Here is a 16,708-nt window from a genome sequence, read left to right as displayed (position 1 = left end):
GGGCGGCTAGAGCAACACATGCAGCTGGTCCCAGGTGTGCTCCAGCCTCTATGAAGAATAGGCACCCGATGCCACAGGTTGACATCCTGTTTGTGAACATTGTATAATCCAAGATTCTCCATGGCCTCCCACTTCTTAAGGTTGCTGCTTTACTTAATATCAACATTAAAGACTTAGGTTGTCATAATGGCAGAGTCTAGAACACCCTCCTCTACTTCTCTAACATATTCAATGGCACAGGGCTTTGCTTTCTTACCCATACTGCAACTGACTTCCTGCTGCCCTCTGACTCCAAACCAGTACACCTGGCTATATTTCACTTCTCTTTGCTTCCCTGAAAATCATGAGCTATGATCCTTTTCATTCCCCCTAAGAACCACTGGTGTTAGGAGATTTGGGAGTAGCAGAGGGAATGCCACACAATTAGTAAACACTTTAGACTTTACTGTCAACATCGCTTTCCCAAAGTCCCATCATTCCCACATACAGAACGTTCGCTATCTATGTCTCTCCATAGGGCTTGCTCTTCCATCATGTCATTAGCTAGCCCTCCCTGCTTCCCACCCCTCTTGACCCTTCCATTTCCTCTTTTAGGATCCCAATCTCCTTCTTGAGATGCCAGTGGATTACTCCTGTTTCCACATCATGCGGAATGAAATTTAACTGGTTGTGTGTCTATACTTCTCCCAGCTCAAGCAGTCTAAGGAGGGAGGTTGGCCTTTCACAACCAAGACAGGGTGATGGTGAATGAATTTAATGAATGAGATGCCCAGCACACAGTTTAAAGCAAGGCTCCCAACTGAAACCAGAGTAGCCACTCAGCTTATTAAGTGGAATGAATAACGCCCAGAGGGGGAGGTTTTCCAGATCATCGTCATAGAATATGTGAGGTCAGGCTGATGAAAGTCTTTCCCCAAGAAAAGCAGTGTGAACTCTGATGAAGACTCAACTTTGGGAAAAATACGTAGATTTAATGGGTGATCCCAACCGCCAGAGATTGAAAGCCAGGATGGAAGCCAAGAGGACACAGCTTCAGAATGGTTGTGGGATTAGAACCCAGATGGTAAAGGTTTAAGAAATGAATGGGACATGAAATGATGAAGGTCATACATATGCGTAGCCTGCTATATTCTTATGTGAATCATTTTCACATTTTAAGAAAAAATCAAGGAGGAAGAAAAATATTTTTCACCTATTTCTTTGTTCCTGACTGGTCTATTCAGGAGTCTCAACATGTTGGGGCATAAGCATGAATCAGTTTTACTGCTATCAGTATCTGCCCCCAGCTGTTCTCTGTGAAATTCCCATTTTCCACAGACCAGCAGGACATCAGGGATCAGAATGGCCAGGTTTAATAAACTCCCTAACAGTTTTGGTTATTAAACCAGTCTCATTTTTAAGATTCAGTTCCAGTTATTACAAAGAGAAAACAACAAGAGCTGGTGAGGATGTGAAGAAACTGGAACTCGCATAGGCATGGCTGGTGAATGTACCATGGCGCAGCCACTGTGGAAAGCAATATGGCGGCCCGTCAAAATGTCAAACATGGAGTCACAGTATGATTCAGCAATTCCACTTCTGGGTGAATACACAAAACCATTCAAAGCAGAGGCTTGAACAGATACTTGTGCACCTGTATTCACTGCAGCCTTAGTCACAATAGCCAAAAGGTGGAAGCAACTCAAGTGTTTATAGACAGATGAACAAATAAATGAAATGTGGTCTATCCATACAATGGAATATTATTCAGCCTTAAGAGGGAAGGAATTTTTAATATATGTTTCAACATGAATGAACTTGAAAACATATGCTAAGCGAAATAAGCCAGATAAAAAAGGCAAATGTATGATTCCCCATATATGAAGTACCTAGAACAGGCAAATTCATAGGGACAGAAAGAATGGTGATTGCCAGAGGCTGGGAGAGGGCAGAATAAGGAGTTAGTGTTTAATGGGGACAAAGTTTCAGCTTGGGAAGATGAAAAAGTCCTGAAGATAGATAGTGATGATGGTTGTACAACACTGTGAATGTACTTAATGCCACTAAGTTGTACTTTAAAAAATGATTAAATTGATACATTTAAAAATAAAATAAAATAATAAATTTTATGTTATGTATATTTTACCACAATAAAAAGATTTTTTTAAAAAAGATTTAGTCCTAGGCATTTAGAAACTTCCATCTTAAACTCAGCTGCCTGGCTTACTGGCCCCGTGGCAGGCAGCTTACTCCAAGTCTACCTCTTAGGTCATTTCTGCGTTCCTTCAAGTAGAGGCCCAGAAACGGAGAGGTCCTCTTCCATACACTTGGAGGGACTTGGAGATCTGGGGTGGGTGGAGTTGCCCCATCTGCCCCATCTTACTTCCAGGCTCACTGTGCTTCCCAGTCCTTCAAATCCTGGTTCAGTGACCATTCCTGTGAAATCTCCAGCCTGGAAGAGGGCACAAGTCTTCCAAGTCTGTCCAAATCTCAGCGGGAAAGAGGTACTGTGCCATGCTCCTCACATGCTTGCTATGACCTTACCCCATTCAGCTCCTTGTGGCCTAAGGATAATGTGGGGTTTACACCCTAGCAAGAGTCCGAATCCCCATCTTGCTGAACTCCAATCTTTTCTTTTTTTCAAGAGAGAGAGAATCTTAAGCAGGCTCCATGCTCAGTGCAGAGCCCGAGAGGTGGCTCAATCTCATCACCCTAGCTGAAACCAAGAGTTAGACGCTTAACCAACTGAGCCACCCAGGCGCCCCTTGATTCCAATCTTTATGAGTGATTGTCTTAGGATTCTCCCCGATGCTTGGCTGTGGGAATTAGAGGAAACCCATCTCCTTCGTGCTAGGCAGAATTCTAAGAAGCACCCCAAGACTCCAGCTTCCTAGTGTCCCATCCTTGTATCATTCTCTCCCCTTAAGTATCAGTGGAACCTGTAAACATGGTGGGAAGTCACTCCTGTGATTATGTCACATTATGTGGCAAAAAGGATTCTATAGATGTGAAGTCCCTCATTAGGTGACTTGGAGATAATTAGAAGAGGGATTACCTTGGGTTGATACAAAAGGAATCTATCTCCCTTCCCTGACAGAGGGCAGAGAACAGCCTCTCACCAAGAATCCTGATTGTACCCCGGCAAAGCTGAGGACCCTCAAGCCTCTTTTTAGTTTGGAAGTGGGGGTGTTTGGCGGGGAGCCGGTATGGATTTGTGGACTGTCAGTAAATCCTGAAGAGATAGTTCCCTGTTAGTTCCTGGTGATGTCTTGAATTTGAAACGTACGAGATGGTGAGAACTGTCAACCCTCAGCTGCAATCTGAGGACAAAGGAAACACATCCCCCAACATATTATTACTCACGGTGAATGGTAGCATGTGGTGCGGTTTCCCTTTTCTTTTCCTGTTGTGATTAGGAAGAGCTCTCCATTAGGAAGAGCTGTTGTTGTTGTTGTTGTTTTCAATCCTATTGATTGAATCCAAATCTGAAAATTGAATTAAAATATTTTAAGCTTATCAAAGGACGGCAGGTAAGATTTCCCCCATCCTCCTCTCCACCAATATTGCAGCTTAGAAATGCAATGGGGACTCAGGGCCTGAAAGCCTGGTGATGCCCAGGTCTGTAAAGCTGGTGGCCAGACCAGGACTTCGCAGCCCCACTAAGTAATCACGAATCCTGCTGGGTGATTCCTTCCTCCTCACTCTGACTGCAACACTAGGAAAGAGCTCACTCACAATTCAGGGAATTCACATCTTCAAGTTCAGGGTCAGATCAAAGAGGAAGTTCTGTTTCAAGTCACAGCGGAATTGTATTTAAAAAGCCCTCAAACTCAGAAATCTGGCATAATGAAATATTTTGACTGAAATGGGCGTACAAAAGCTCAATGTAGCAGAAGCAGAAAACTCCACATACAGCACTCCACCCACCATACTCCTCTGTCCTTCCAAAAGTGGTACTTGCTTTATCTGTGACAAAAAACAGATTGAGTCTCGCCAAGTCCTGCTCTTACCGGACACTCATCTGAGGCTGGTGTTGGCCCGTGTTCAACTCCTGACACCAAAAGCCCTCAGGAGGAAGCGGGGAGTTCGTGAAGGTTTGGTGGGAAGAGGGTGAGGGTTAACAGACACCTTGTCAGGGAAATCTCCTGAGACTTTTCCTTGAAAAGTCCTTCCCTCAGCAGCTGTCCTACCCCCAGTCTCCTCAGAAACAAGCCATTCCCAAACGCTGTCAGCGCTGTGTCCTCCACCGGTAAACTGAAAACTAGCCAGACACAGACGGCAGCAGCAAAACAAGCTCTCCTCAGTCAAATTTTAACCACCAATTATGCCTCAGGCTTATCTCTGGCAGGGGAGGGGGAATGTAGTTCAGCAGGCTACTGTTTTTATTTACAGAATCACCTGTGGATTAACAGACTGTTCGTGATTAACCATTTTATCACCCAAGTCCTGTCTGTGTCTCTCCAAGTCCTCCCAGACTATAAATTCCTTGGAGGTGGGGGAATTTATCTCTGCTCTTCACTGTTGTATCTCCTAGACCTTACCACTGTGGGCTTGCCACAGAAAAGACCACAAAGAATTTTCAGATGAAGTATGGGTGGGCGCCTTACATCCTCTTTCCATGTTTGGACCTCATTCCCTGGCAGGTCCTAACGCTTGCCTGAGCAGCATTGTTGTTCACCAGCCATCTTCTGGAGACTTGCTTCTCTTTCAGAATGTTTACCATTAAATCTTAGTAATAACTTGTTTACTGTTTGCTTCCATAATTGTTTCTTTCACATGTTTCTCCTTCAAAATACTGCCCTGGAATATGGGCATCATCTACTTGCTTTCAGGAAATGTGAAACCATTCCACCACATTTTTTCTAGTCTTCCTCTAAATGTGTCACCAAAAAACCTCCAGGTCGTAAGTTCTTCATCTGCAGAAGCAGAATAATTATTCATTTTTTTAAAAAATATTTCTTTTTTGGGGGGGCGCCTGGGTGGCTCAGTGGGTTGGGCCTCTGCCTTCGGCTCGGGTGGTGGTCTTGGGGTCCTGGGATCGAGCCCTGCGTCGGCGCTCTGCTCAGCGGGGGGCCTGCTTCCCTTCCTCTCTCTCTGCCTGCCTTTCTGCCTACTTGTGATCTCTGTCTGTCAAATAAATAAATAAAATCTGTAAAAAAATAAAATAAAATAAAAAAATAAAAAATATTTCTTTTTTTTGAATTGAGAAACTTCACTAGGAAATCAAGTACACCAATGTCCTTCTTCTCCTGTTGTCTAGCAAATATTTACTGAATGTTTGATGGAAGCCAGGCTCAATGCTATGCACATTGGCATTTACTGTCTCATATAGACATATAATATCTACTAGTTTTTGTTGATGTATAAAAGTAATAACAGAAAAAAGTCACAGAAAAAGTCACAACAGAAAATTTGGAACATAACGGTACCATAAAAAAGAATCACATAATCAGAGCTGGAAACACAAACTGCCATCAATTTGACAGAATTCCTTCTAACTTTCCATACATACATACATTTTCTATGCATGTGGAAATATATTTCCATGAAATAATAATTTATATACAATTTTGTAATGTCCCCCCCCAACCATATATTTAGATATTTTCTTGTGGCCACTAAAAATTCCTCATTTCGAAAAGCTGCACGATAATTTATTTCTCCCTAATTTTAGATGTGTGGTTGGTTCTAATTTTCTGACATTTTAAAAAGGAGACAATATATATCTTTATGCATTATTTTTGTGATCGTTTTTGACTTATTTCTATAGAATCCACAGATATGGAATTATAGGATCAAAGTGTATAAACATTTTTAAAGCTGGGAAATATTCTTATAAAATTGTTTTCCAGTAAAGTTATATCATTTTATGCTCCCACTGATAGTATATAAAATGTCCCATTTCTTTGCGTTTCTGTCAGTATTGAATATTAGAATTTAAGAAAATTTTTCCTACTAGATATATAAGGTATTATTTTAAATTTTTACTTTCCCATTACTAGGTAGTTCAAACACTTAAAAATATAACAAACAGCAAGAGAGCTAATTACCATTTTTTTAGGTAATTTTCCCATTGAGTTATTGGAATTTTCATATCAACTTAAGGGTATTCTTGTATTGAGGATAAAATTAACTGCCAGATTTGTTCTGCACAGTACTGTAGGGTCTTTTTTTCCTTTCAAATTTTGTTCAGAATATTTTTAGTTCTCAGGATTTAAAATTTTTATGTAATCTAGTCTAATGTTCATTTCATCTATGATTTTTCCACTTCTTTTCTTCCCTCATCTTGAGGTAACATAAATGCCTAAATTTTCTCCTAGTTTTAAAATTTTTTAATGTATCTGAAATTTGTTTTAGCACATAATGGAAGGGTTTTACATCGAGTATTTTTTCAAATTACTAGTTTTCTCAAACCTATTTATCGAGAATCCGCCCCTTTTTCATTTATTTTAGATGACTCTCTTCATCACATCTTAAAGTCTACACTATGTCATACTATCTTTTTCTGGATTATCAATTCCATTCTATTTTCTCTATTACTCAATATCTGTTGCCATTCTATCATGATACTTTTAAATTATTATAGTCTTGTACTATGTTTCAATTAAAAACAGTGCAATTTGCTATATTTTTCTCCATTTTCACAATTTTCTTAACTCTTCTCATCTGCCATGTATTCAGATAAACGTTAAAATATTTCCATTTTAGCCTCAAGGGTAGGTGTTAGTAGCTTCACTGTAAGGATGAGGAACTGAGTCTCAAAAAGGATAAGCAGCTCAAAATCACACATCTGAGTGGAAGAGGCATAAAATAAAATCATTTCTTTTAACATCTCTTTCAGCTCTGCTATGCTATATATAGTTTTTTTAGCAAAGGAAACGTGAAAATCATTAGCCCTTCTTCTTTCCTGTGTGCCTCCTCTAGTGGCCAAAACAGATATTGCAGTTTCTCAAGCCAATGTTCTACAGTAATTATAAAACATTCCTGTACTTATTAAATTCACTTTAAAATTAATTTACACAAAGCTCATGATATTATTTGTCTCCAATTCGGGGATCATGTAGTGCCAGGATTTTCTTAACGAAGAGCAGCCTTGGAAGACATTGATTAAAAACTCAAGTGAATATAAAGTAAAATTTTGTAAATTCCATGGGTTTTAAAGGAATAACAATGGTAGATACAAAGACCCTCCAGATGTTTCTTTGTTTTTTTCCTCCCTTGACGTCATGTAAGTACTTTCATGAATAACTATTTTTCAATTACCCCTCTAAGCCATTTCTTGTTTTCTTCCCTCTTGTTGTTCTAGTCCCTTTGTGTTAATCAGTGGCACAAAGGTCCCTCGACAGGGGTGCAGTGGGGACGGGAAGCCAGCCTGTGTTCAGGTAGTCACTCTGGGGCTCTGGCTAGGTCCACACCAGCCCAGAGGAAGGTCCACCTGTTTGTAATTCCCACAGAGCTCTGGGGTATGTTAACCTGGGGCTGCTTCTTGGCCCCACAGCCACTTGGTTGAAACCTGTCTCACCTTCTTCCCTGTTCATTCTCTGTATTTTGATGGTGGTGGTGTTGTTTGGGATTTTTTTCTTTTTGCCTTTTTCTTTTCTTCTTCTTCCTTCCCAGTCCCATCATCCTTCAATTTCTTCTTTCTTATCTCTTCTTCACCTGTAAGAAAAGAAACATAGTAAAATTTAGTGCTTACTTACTAATAAGTAAAGATAATGTGTAAATCGGAAATTTTAAATAAACTTTAAAGATTAAGCCAAACATATGTTTACACATCATGAAAACCCAACCAAGCAAATAGCACAATAATAAAAGAAAAAAAAAATTCTGGGAAGCACTTGACAAAATGCTTTATCTGAAATGCTGAAGAAAATGCTGAAATCCTTAAAGACAAGGGTTGCCTATTTTACCTCTCACCTGTGGGTGTTTAATAGTCTCTTTTAGTAAGCCCATTCATGCTAAATGAATTAGTATTTAACACAATGTGGGACACAATTTGGAAAAAAACCCATAAACAGCAGAAAGATTAGGCCCATTATTCATCAGGGATTAAGGACTGACAATATTGATTCTCTCCTGGATTTGGTTCAGAAAGAGGGGGGTAATAATAATACTTGCCTAATTGACTAGCATGTTGGGTAGATTAAAGTGCTTTGTAAACATTAATTAAAGATGCAGGGAGTTAGATCAGGCCAGTGTGTTATTAGTGAAAAAGGTCTCTCCTTTAATCAGGTATGTCTTCCTGGGGAGGACAAAGAAATGAGCTAAGGACTAAGGTATTGGGGCTCAGCCCTGAGCGCCGCCCGTGACTCAGCCCTGCGGTGCCTCCAACCACTTCCTTCCTCAGTTTTCTGTAAAATGGGGATACGCCACACGTAGCATTTTGGAATGTAGGTTTTGTAATGTCTGCCAGCGGAGTCCCCAACAAACCCTACGATTAATAAAGCCCGTAACTCTTGCTTTCTCCCTCCCTCCGGACCTGTGCCGCCGGGTGGAAACACTGGTCCCATTAGCTCTCAACAACTTGATGAAAGCCTTCCACAACCGGCTATTAACCTGTCGGTATTTCCACCGCGATGGAGAAAAGAAAAAAACAGCACCCAGCAGTGGGGTCAGGAGCTCCGGGAGAAGGTTCGTCGCCTCTCTGAACCATGGATTTCCCTCAGTGAGAAACGGGGCACAGAATCAGAGGCTAGTTCTACGGGTTAAGTGAAATAATGGGTATGTTCAATGCCTTTTCCGAGGGTAATAAAAATCCTATGTTTGGGAGTTATTATCACTAAAAATAACACAACCTCTTAAAGCTGACGATGCGGAGGTGAGGGGGGAACAAGTCCCGTCTCATCAGAGCTCGAGACGCAAACCCCCGTTGCTCTTCTCGGCGGCTGTAACTCCGGGAGGGCTCGATGGAGTACCCAACTCAGACCTCGCGAGGAGACCGAGGACAACCCCCTCCAGAGGCGGCCTCCGGGCAGCAGCGGCGTGGGTGGGGAGGGCTGTTCCTTTAAACGCCCAGGGCGCGCGCTGTGCGTTTTTGGGGGGCTGAGCCCTGGCGGGTAGCGCGCGGCAGGACTGTGCAGCGCGCAGAAGCGGACGCGCTGCGTGTGGGGGAGGAGGGAGGGGGGGAGGGCGCGGCGGGGGTGCGGGCGCGGGCTGGAGGTGCGGACGCCGGCGCGGTTGCGAGCGCGAGGAAGGGAGCGCGCGTCGGTGGTGGGAGCGCCGGGCAGCCTAGGGGCGCGCGGCGAGGAGTAAGCGGCAGCGGGGGGAGCGCGCGGCGGGGAGCGCGCGTTGGAGCGGCCTGGGACTGTCCGCCAGGCGCGCGCGCGGGCTGACTGGAGAGCAGGCGGAGTGAGGGCTCTGGGTCGCGGTCCCGGTGGGCACCTGCGGTCCCGGGCGCGGGGGCTCCTTCCAGGTGAGTTTGGACTTTGGGATCGTGGACTGGGTCAGGGCGGCGGGCGGGCACGTCCGTGAGCCGGGCGGTGTTTAGAGTCTGTAGAGGGAGGTTTGGGCTCGGGTGGGTTTCGGATAGACAAGGATGACCCCCTTTTCTTGTGGCCCGGCTGTGTGCACTTCCCACGCTTTCCTGCCGGCGCCCGGGTTGCGTGGATCTCTTCTCGCTCGCCAGTGTCCTCCACATCGCTCGCCCAGCCTCTTGGAAGTTAGGAAAGACGCTCAATCCGAGGGACGGTGGTCAACCTGGGGGCCTCACCTACGGGAAACCCAGTGCCTCCTTTGGGATTTCAGGGGTACGCCTGCGCCCCAGGTCGGGGAGGTAGGGAGAACGCGGCGATTTTCGGCTCCGAGGTTATCCTATTGGGGGCTGCGAGGTGGTCCGAGGCACGTGTTTAACTTGGGTGCTCAGAGCGGTTACGGGTGATCCCCACGGCCCTTCCCGGAGTCCTTCTAGACTCGTCGCCTAACTCGCTGCGGTAGCCCTCTAACTCCCGGGAGCTCTGCCTCACACTACGGAGAGGAGGGTGGGAGACGTTCATATTGACAGGAGGTAGCCAAAGCCACCTGTTAAACTTGGTGCAAAGTGACCACTAGATTTTCTACCCCACCTCCGCTCCCCAACCCCCAATCACCGCCAGGTAGCTGAATCAAGTGGGAATGTGTAGGATCAGCAGTGAATCGAGGCAGGGAGGGATTAAAAAAGAGAAGAAAATGTGACCGATGTGATGCAGTTTAACAAAAGGCAATACAATAAACTCCAGTATTTCTCTGAGGCTTTGAAAGTTTCCCAGTATTGTTTTACGGAGTCTAAATTTAAGCATCTAGCTTTTTTTTTTTTTTTTTTTTTTTTTAACCGCAGGAACTAACCTCAGAAAATTCTTAACTCTTTGCGGGGCAGGATAGTTGGTACAGAGCAGAAAACTTAAACAGTGAGTAAAAGAAAGTCGATTTTGGTGCCTCGCCCACTCCCGGCCACCCTCCCCAAAGAAAGTAAAGCAAACGTTCAGGTCTGTTGCAGGGAGATTGTAGGAAGAAAGTTCCTTCTGGCTCCAATTTTAATGGAAAACTTTTTTTTTTTTTAATCTGCATTTCTGAAAGACACAGAAACATCAAGCCAGGTATAAGTGTAGACTTGAGAAAGATGCTCACCAGAGAAATGTTTATTAAAGATACTTTTCTACTTTATTTTTTTTTTTAAAGCACTGAATACCTAGGGCTCTAGCATGCACTAAAAAGTTAGTCCTCAAAGTTCCATGCCTGAATGTTACAGATTGTTTTTCTAGGTGGAGGAGGTATTTCGTTCATGAGGCCAATGTGGAAATACAAACAAATGCCCTGTTTACTTGGGATTGGGTGGGAAGGACGGAAGTTGTCTAAAATCTCTCTTGCCAAACTTGACAGTGTATGTATGGAATCTTGTGTATTTTCTAGCCCAGACCAATAAGAGCCACTTTTAACTGACTGGATAGGTTCCTTGGTAACAGCATTTCAAGTGAGCTTTCCTTTGAAAATTTTGGATGCTGATAATCTAGAAACAACACATTTTCTCCATTACTAAAAATCAGGAAGCCAAAAATTAGAGTAAATTAGGCTAGTAATAATTTAAAGAAGATTGGAAAGATGAGAGATGCTTTTAAGAAGATTTGAGTGTGTCAGGCAGGATGACATCCTTAAGTGGAACAGACTGAGTGCTCTTTAATTCGTGCAGCGATATTTGGGGATTGACCACCTACGTCACGCTGAGTACTGAGTTCATCTTTGGGCACACAAGCATATCTAGATATCAGCCATATGACCCAAACTGACTGAAATCAGATCAAGTAAGCCTTCATCAGGAGCTGAAGATAACACCTGGCCACCATTCCAAAGTTCTCAGACACCTAAGGAGTCTAGAGTTGGCATTCTGTGTTGATTCTAAAGATCATCTCAAGTAACTAACTGCATCGAGTAGAACCCTAGAGGGAGAGAGGTGAAAGGTTTTGGTGGAGCTGAGCTAAGAGCAAGGGAGCCTCTGGAACAAAAGTTCAGGTGCATCTTATCTACGTGTTTGTGGGACAGCCGCCAGGGCATGGAGGCCATTCGGGGTAGGTGCTAGGGAATCCTAGGAGCATCCCAGAACTTGAGCTCTCTGCTCTGCTGAAGGGCAGCATTGCATTTCAGTTTCCACTGGTGGTAATGCTGGTGGCTTCTGAGCTGATGGCATGCTCTAAGGAATGATGCATCCTGCCACCCTCTGATACACTGTAGCACATCCGTCCCTCTTAAATCTTGAATGATCTGCTGACCATTGCAGAGAAAACTCTGTCCATACTGACACAGCAGGGTCAGCGTGGAATCCGTGGTAGTACTCTCTGTCTGCGGAGAGCCACAGTGATGCCCTTGTCCCCCTTCTAGACTCACAGCATTCATATTGAAACCTATTTTAAGAAAGTAAGTGCTGGTTTTATAATCCATGCGGTCAGGATTGGTGGCAAAGAAACTTGTAGGGCAGAATAGTCCACTTTGTTGGAGAGAGACGGGATAGTGCTTTATGAATGCAGAGCTTCAGACTGGATCTTTGCAAAGATCCTAGCACTCCAAAGACTTGGATCTCTTCATTTTGGTTGTTAAATTGGAGTTAAATATATATAAAATCAAATTGATCATTTTAAAGTGTACAAATCAGTAGCATTAAGTACATTCACATTCTACATGTTTGAGAATGTTTTCTTTAATTTTTTTTCTGTAGAGGTCTGCAGCTATCCATTAAATGAACCTTATTAATTGAATTATTCCTCACTAAGTTTATGTGTCTGCTCAAGATGTCAATAATTGAGAGAGGTACAGATGGTCCCCCACTTGACGATTTTTAAACTTTATAATGGTGCGAAAGCGTATAGAGTCAGTAGAAACAGTACTTAGGATTTTGAAGTTGGATCTTGTCCCGGGCCAGCAATGTGTGGTCAGTCCTCTCTCGGATGCTGGACAGTGAGCTGCAGCTCCCACGCAGCCAGCAATCATGAGGGCGGGTGGGCCCTCCCGACAACCATTCTGCACCCATCACCACTCTAGTCTTCAGGTCCGGCGTTCAGTACATTACATGGGATGATCAACACTTTATTATCAAATAGGTTTTGTGTTAGAGGATTTTGCCCAACTGTAGGCTAATATGAGTGTTCTGAGTACATTAAAAGTCGGCGAGGCTAAGCTTTGATGTTCAGTAGGTTATGTGTATGAAATGCATTTTCAACCTAACCTAGATTTATTGGGATATAACCCTATCATAAGTCAAGGAAGATCTATATATTGAAAGATAACACTGCAATGGGGGATTTGTCACTATCTCTTTGTATTTTGAGCTAGAAAGTATTCTCAGACTTTGTGCATACGTCTTTATATGTGAATACCTAAAAATGTGCATCTGTAAGTTTATATTGGTAGATGCACAGTGACTAATAGGAATTGAGCTTTTATTATTACATGATTACTCTCATCACTAATGAGGATTTTTGCCTTCAAATCTATTGTGCCTTATGTAATACAGCCAGAAGGGATCCTCTCATTGTTGCCGTTGTGAATACTGGCTTGGTGTTATCTTTTCCCATCATTTTTATTTTCTTCTAAATGTCTTTAGTGAGGTATAATAGACATTCAATAAACTGCACGTATTTAAAGTGTTAAAAAAGAAAAAAAGGTACATTCACCGTGTTGTGCAACCATCACCACTATCTAGTTCCATAACTTTTTCATCACCCTGAAGGGAAACCCCATTCCCATTAAAGAGTCACTCCCCTTTTCCTCCCACTCCAGCCTCTGGCAACCACTAATCTGCTTTCTTTCTCTATGGATTTCCCTGTTCTGGCTATTTCATGTCAATGGAATCATACAGCATATAGTTCTTTGCAGCTGGCTTCTTCCACTTAGCAATGCTTTCAAGATTCATCCATGTGAGAGCAACCAATGTGAAAGTGTACATCAGTACTTAATCCCTTTTTAATTATTTATTTATTTTAAAAGATTTTATTTATTTATTTGAGAGAGAAAGAGAAAATGAGAGAGCACACAAACAGCGAGGAGGGGCAGACAGAGGGGGAAGCAGACTCCCTGCTGAGCAAGGACCCCCAACCCAGGGCTGATCCCAGGACCCCCAGATCACGGCCTGAGCCGAAGGCAGATGCTTAACTGACTGAATCACCTAGGCGCCCCACTTCATCCCTTTTTGAAAGGCTAAATATTTCCTCGGATAGACCACAATTTGCTTATCCATTTATCAGTTCATATACGTTTGGGTCGTTTCCACCTTTTGGCTGTTGTGAGTAGTGCTGCTATGAACACCCATGTACAAGTTTTTGTTTGAAAACTTGTTTTAAATGTTTTGGGGTCTGTTCCTAAGAGTGGAATTCCTGAGTAATACGGTAATGTGGTGTGTAACCTATCAAGGAATCACCAGACTGTTTTCCTCAGCAGCTGCACCGTTTTACACATTCTCACCAGCAATGCATGAGGGCTCCAGTTTCTCCACATCCTGTCAACACTTGTGTGTGTGTGTGTTTAAATTGCCATCCTAGTGGACATGAAGTGGTATCTCACTGTGGTTTTAATTTGCAGTTCCCTAATGACTAATAGTGTTGAACATCTTTTCATGTACTTGTTAGCCACTTAGAGGTCTTCTTTGGAGAAATAACGATTCAAGGACTCAGTTTTCTTTTGTATTTGCTTTTGTATTGACAAAATCTTGCATGTGAGCAAGTGTAGTTATTTTTATAGGGCTTGGTTTATCTATTATGTTCCTCCTCAAACCTTCATTCTGTTGTTTAGGGGGTTTCCCCCCTGCTTTCTTTTTCAGACATCAGCTGCTCCTCCTAGGAGACTAATTGTCTGACTAGTGCTTCGAAATATTTCATATTCTGCCTACTTTAGGTATTGATTGTTCCAAAGGCCTGGGTTGTTCCTTTGTTCATTCAGCAGTATTTGAAGATTGGCCACCAGCATTGTCCTGTGCACTGAGCTAGTCACTGGATGTACAAACATACCAGTCTTCACGGGCTTCTCTTTTTGATGTCTGTAGATATCTTTTATTTTTTTTTTTAACATATTAGTAGAGCCTGGCATAGGGAAAAAAAAGAGCACTCAGCTGGAGGTGAAGGAGTCTGCCTCATGTTTTGCAGGATTCACCAGCTTGCATTTCTGGAATTTAGTTTCCTGGTCTGTGAAATTTGGGGTAGGAAATTTGGGTATGACTTCTCAGACCCCTCTGACCTTGAAACTGATTATTTTAAGTTAAGGATTCATGACAATTTTCTTTTGCACACCTAATTCTGTGAGGGTACTGAAAATAGTTTATGTTGCACAATATACTTAAAGGAACTATCTTGTGTGGGGTGGGAGGGAAAGATGCTTGTGTTCCTTTCCACTAGATGACACAGGTGAGTTTGGCCGATTGCTTCCTTCCAAGATGGGGCAGTTGGTATTTTCTGTAAAGATTGAGAGGGTTTGAAGAGCTTCAGTGAGCATTTAAGTTCCTACCATGGTAGGCACAACTGGGAATGTAGACATGGATAAGGGGTGAAACTTGCCTTTGAGAAATTCATGATCTAATAAAGGAGATAGGATAAATGTCATAGGAGTCAATAGCAGCGACCCTCTGCTCTCTTTTGGGAGCAGAGGATATAGATATTCTTTCCTTCAGGGCATCAGAACATCGCTTGGAGAATGTGATGTTGAAGCTGGGCCAACAACGGGAGAATAATGGAAAATCAGAGTGGTAGAGTGGTGGCTTGGATTTGAAGGCGGAGGAGGTTAGTCTTGTATCTGGGGGCATTAACCATGGAAGACGGCAGGTCTTATCTTCCGGCTTCACTGTAGAATAGACTTTTGTATACACAGGGAGTAACTTGACGTTGAACGGGATGTTCGTTGTTGAGGAGGGAGGATAGAAATATGAGATAAGATGGTACAAACCAGGGGGGTTGGCACTGAAAATGTCAAATCTTGATTAGATGTTTCGGTGCAAGAAGTATTTTAAAAAGCATTATTTTTAAGTGGAGAACTAAGGATCTAGACTCAGCTCCTTCTGACTTGCCGAACCGACTTAAGGGCTTTGGGCCTCAGTTTCCTCACCTGCTAAATTGCCCTCCATACACACTAGATAAACCAACAACTTTGGTGACTGAGGTCCTGCTAATATTGCAGGCAACGTCACTTCATGAATCAGCTATCTTACAGTGTATCTGAGGTGAATATGTTGTGTAGTGAACACTTTTTCTCTGCGGACTCCTATTGTGATTTTATTGATCTTCTTTTACCTTATTTTTTCAGAAGGGTGGGGGAGGGGCAGAGGGCGAGAGAGAGAATCTCCGGCAGACTCCATGCCTGACGCAGGGCTCAATCTCAGGACCCTAAGATCACAACCTGACCCAAAATCAAGAGTTGGAAGCTTAGCAGACTGAGCCACCCAGACACTCCTCCTACTGTGATTTTAGAGGTGTCTTCTGAGGAAAAACATTTCTGTATCAACATGTAGTAAATCATACTTAAACCACAATTTCATTTTAAGGAATATATATGTATATATATTTAATATATATTTAAGGAATATATATATATTCCTTAAAAATGAAATATATATATATATATATTTGCTATGACTAATTATCAATTCTATTCTAAGAACATTAAATTAACCATATATAATTACCAGTATTCTGCTATTTTCAGCCTATGCATATGGCAACTTCATATGATTCAATCTAATATTAGTGGCCTGGTTGTTAGACCCTTCCCTTTTCAACCATTGTAAGAATATAGTCAGTGAACTGGAAAATTTACAGAAAAACACAGTGTATTTAAATATTGTGTTTCTTAGCTAATTCCCATTTTTTTCAGGATGAAAGTTCTTACTGACGGTATTCCCAGAAGGTGTCTAAGAAGAGTCTGGGGAGAAGAAGGGAGCCTCTGTATGTACACCCACAGCAGCAGGGCTAGAAAAGAAGTCTTGGAAGGTGGGGTTAAAGGTCCAGTGCAGTGGGTTTACCCAGTGGGATGTCTTGAGTGAGCTTTGCTTCCCCCTGGCTTGGAATTAAATCTGTTCAACTTGAGATAAGATATGTGAATCAGATCTCTACTTCCAATCTAACCAGGTGTTAAAATACCAATACTAGATGAACATACTCTACCTCAGCTTTATTTTCATTGTGAGGATGAAAGAAACACTCAGCGGGGGACGCCTGGGTGGCTAAGTCGTTAACCTTCAGCTCAGGTCATGATCCCAAGGTCCTGGATCAGCCCTGCAATGGGC

General features: G+C 42.7%; 1 protein-coding gene across 1 annotated transcript in view; it reads left to right on the top strand.

Annotated features, from left to right (window-relative positions):
* The first annotated feature begins 9,159 nt into the window (after window positions 1–9,159).
* PROSER2 (proline and serine rich 2) overlaps window positions 9,160–16,708 on the top strand; it is a 43,548-nt gene continuing 35,999 nt past the window's right edge. Inside the window, 1 exon segment of the mRNA XM_047742638.1 lies at window positions 9,160–9,391. The gene's annotated coding sequence lies outside the window, so the exon portion shown is untranslated.

Source organism: Lutra lutra, chromosome 8, assembly GCF_902655055.1.
Source record: "Lutra lutra chromosome 8, mLutLut1.2, whole genome shotgun sequence".
Taxonomy (NCBI): domain Eukaryota; kingdom Metazoa; phylum Chordata; class Mammalia; order Carnivora; family Mustelidae; genus Lutra; species Lutra lutra.
The sequence above is the reverse complement of the archived record's forward strand: the minus strand, read 5'-3'. Positions and strand labels throughout refer to the sequence as shown.